A 4,166-nucleotide genomic window follows, 5' to 3' on the forward strand; every position below is an offset into this window, starting at 1 on the left:
CCGAGTTTGTTAGACAGAGATAGGGGGCGGTCTACTCATCCCCTGAGTCTGTCATACAGAGAATGTGTGCGGTCTACACATCACCTGAGTCTGTGATACAGAGACAGGGGGCGGTCTACTCATCCCCCGAGTGTGTGATAAAGAGACAGGGGGCGGTCTACTCATTCCCTGAGTCTGTGATACAGAGAAAGGGGGCAGTCTACTCATCCCCTAAGTCTGAGATACAGAGACAAGGGGCAGTTTACTCATCCCCTGGGTCTGTGATACAGAGGAAGGGGGCGGTCTACTCATCCCCTGAGTCTGTGACACAGAGACAGGGGGGGGTCTACTTATCCCCTGAGTCTGTGATACAGAGACAGGGGGCGGTCTACTCATCCCCTGCGTCTGTGATACAGAGACTGGGGGGTGTCTACTCATCCCCTGAGTCTGTGATACATAGACAGGGGGCAGTCTACTCATCCACTGAGTCTGTGATACAGAGACAGGGGACGGTCTACTCATCCCCTGAGTCTGTGATGCAGAGACAGGGGGCGGTCTACTCATCCACTGAGTCAGTGATTCAAAGACAGGGGCCGGTCTAGTCAGCCACGGATTCTGTGATACAGAGACAGGGGGCTGTCTTCTCATCCACTGAGTCTGTGAAACAGAGATATGGGATGGTCTACTCTTCCCCTGACTCTGAGATACAGAGAAAGGGGGTGGTCTACTCATCCCCTGAGTCTGTGATGCAGAGACAGGGGGCGGTCTACTCATCCACTGAGTCTGTGAAACAGAGACATGGGATGGTCTACTCATCCCCTGACTCTGAGATAAAGAGACAGGGGGCGGTCTGCTCATCCCCTGAGTCTGTGATACAGAGACAGGGGGCGGTCTACTCATCCCCTGAGTCTGATACAGAGACAGGGGGCGGTCTACTCATCTCCTGAGTCTGTGATACAGACACAGGGGGCGGTCTACTTATCCACTGAGTCTGTGATACAGAGACAGGGGGCTGTCTACTCATCCACTGAGTCTGTGATGCAGGAACAGGGGGCGGTCTACTCATCCACTGAATCTGTGATACAGAGACAGGGGGCGGTCTACTCATCCACTGAGTCTGTGATACAGAAACAGGGGGCGGTCTACTCATCCCCTGAGTCTGTGATACAGAGACAGGGGGCGGTCTACTCATCTCCTGAGTCTGTGATACAGAGACAGGGGGCGGTCTACTCATACACTGAGTCTGTGATGCAAAAACAGGGGACGGTCTACTCATCCACTGACTCTGAGATACAGAGAAAGGGGGCGGTCTTCTCATCCACTGTGGCTGTGATACAGAGACAGAGGGCGCTCGACGCATTCCCTGAGTCTGTGATACAGAGACAGGGGGCGGTCTACTCATCCCCTGAGTTTGTGATACAGAGACAGGGGGCACTCTACTTAGCCCCAAAGTCCCTGAAATACAGACAGGGGGCAGTCTACTCATCCCCTGAGTCTGAGATACAGAGACAAGGGGCAGTTTACTCATCCCCTGGGTCTGTGATTCAGAGGAAGGGGGCGGTCTACTCATCCCCTGAGTCTGTGAAACAGAGACATGGGATGGTCTACTCATCCCCTGACTCTGAAATACAGAGAATGGGGGCGGTCAACTCATCCCCTGAGTCTGTGATGCAGAGACAGGGGGCGGTCTACTCATCCACTGAATCTGTGATACAGAGACAGGGGGCGGTCTACTCATCCACTGAGTCTGTGATACAGAGACAGGGGGCACTCTACTCTGCCCCAAAGTCCCTGAAATACAGACAGGGGGCAGTCTACTCATCCCCTGAGTCTGAGATACAGAGACAAGGGGCAGTTTACTCATCCCCTGGGTCTGTGATTCAGAGGAAGGGGGCGGTCTACTCATCCCCTGAGTCTGTGATACAGAGACAGGGGGCGGTCTACTCATCCCGAGTTTGTTAGACAGAGACATGGGGCGGTCTACTCATCCCCTGAGTCTGTCATACAGAGAATGTGTGCGGTCTACACATCACCTGAGTCTGTGATACAGAGACAGGGGGCGGTCTACTCATCCCCCGAGTGTGTGATAAAGAGACAGGGGGCGGTCTTCTCATCCACTGAGTCTGTGAAACAGAGACATGGGATGGTCTACTCATCCCCTGACTCTGAAATACAGAGAATGGGGGCGGTCTACTCATCCCCTGAGTCTGTGATGCAGAGACAGGGGGCGGTCTACTCATCCACTGAATCTGTGATACAGAGACAGGGGGCGGTCTACTCATCCACTGAGTCTGTGATACAGAGACAGGGGGCACTCTACTCTGCCCCAAAGTCCCTGAAATACAGACAGGGGGCAGTCTATTCATCCCCTGAGTCTGAGATACAGAGACAAGGGGCAGTTTACTCATCCCCTGGGTCTGTGATTCAGAGGAAGGGGGCGGTCTACTCATCCCCTGAGTCTGTGATACAGAGACAGGGGGCGGTCTACTCATCCCGAGTTTGTTAGACAGAGACATGGGGCGGTCTACTCATCCCCTGAGTCTGTCATACAGAGAATGTGTGCAGTCTACACATCACCTGAGTCTGTGATACAGAGACAGGGGGCGGTCTACTCATCCCCCGAGTGTGTGATAAAGAGACAGGGGGCGGTCTACTCATCCCCTGAGTCTGAGATACAGAGACAAGGGGCAATTTACTCATCCACTGACTCTGAGATAAAGAGACAGGGGGCGGTCTGCTCATCCCCTGAGTCTGTGATACAGAGACAGGGGGCAGTCTACTCATCCCCTGAGTCTGATACAGAGACAGGGGGCGGTCTACTCATCTCCTGAGTCTGTGATACAGAGAAAGGGGGCGGTCAACTTATCCACTGAGTCTGTGATGCAGAGACAGGGGGCTGTCTACTCATCCACTAAGTCTGTGATACAGGAACAGGGGGCGGTCTACTCATCCACTGAATCTGTGATACAGAGACAGAGGGCGGTCTACTCATCCACTGAGTCTGTGATACAGAAACAGGGGGCGGTCTACTCATCCTCTGAGTCTGTGAAACAGAGACAGGGGGCGGTCTACTCATACACTGAGTCTGTGATGCAAAGACAGGGGACGGTCTACTCATCCACTGAGTCTGTGATACAAAGACAAGGGCCGGTCTAGTCATCCACTGACTCTGAGATACAGAGAAAGGGGTCGGTCTCCTCATCCCCTGAGTTCGTGATACAGAGACAGGGGTCGGTCTACTCATCCGCTGAGTCTGTGATACAGAGACAGGGGGCAGTCTGCTCATCCCCTGAGTTTGTGATACAGAGACAGGGGTCGGTCTCCTCATCCCCTGAGTTTGTGATACAGAGACAGGGGTCGGTCTACTCATCCCCTGAGTCTGTCATACAGAGACAGGGGGCGGTCTACTCATCCCGAGTTTGTTAGACATAGACAGGGGGCGGTCTACTCATCCCCTGAGTCTGTGATCCAGAGACAGGGGGCGGTCTACTCATCCCGAGTTTGTTAGAAAGAGACAGGGGGCGGTCTACTCATCCCCTGAGTCTGTCATACAGAGAATGTGTGCGGTCTACACATCACCTGAGTCTGTGATACAGAGACAGGGGGCGGTCTACTCATCCCCCGAGTGTGTGATAAAGAGACAGGGGGCGGTCTACTCATTCCCTGAGTCTGTGATACAGAGAAAGGGGGCAGTCTACTCATCCCCTAAGTCTGAGATACAGAGACAAGGGGCAGTTTACTCATCCCCTGGGTCTGTGATACAGAGGAAGGGGGCGGTCTACTCATCCCCTGAGTCTGTGATACAGAGACAGGGGGGGGTCTACTCATCCCCTGTGTCTGTGATACAGAGACAGGGGGCGGTCTACTCATCCCCTGCGTCTGTGATACAGAGACTGGGGGGGGTCTACTCATCCCCTGAGTCTGTGATACATAGACAGGGGGCAGTCTACTCATCCACTGAGTCTGTGATACAGAGACAGGGGACGGTCTACTCATCCCCTGAGTCGGTGATGCAGAGACAGGGGGCGGTCTACTCATCCACTGAGTCAGTGATACAAAGACAGGGGCCGGTCTAGTCAGCCACGGATTCTGTGATACAGAGACAGGGGGCTGTCTTCTCATCCACTGAGTATGTGAAACAGAGATATGGGATGGTCTACTCATCCCCTGACTCTGAGATACAGAGA

Source organism: Heterodontus francisci, unplaced genomic scaffold, assembly GCF_036365525.1.
Source record: "Heterodontus francisci isolate sHetFra1 unplaced genomic scaffold, sHetFra1.hap1 HAP1_SCAFFOLD_83, whole genome shotgun sequence".
Classification (NCBI taxonomy): domain Eukaryota; kingdom Metazoa; phylum Chordata; class Chondrichthyes; order Heterodontiformes; family Heterodontidae; genus Heterodontus; species Heterodontus francisci.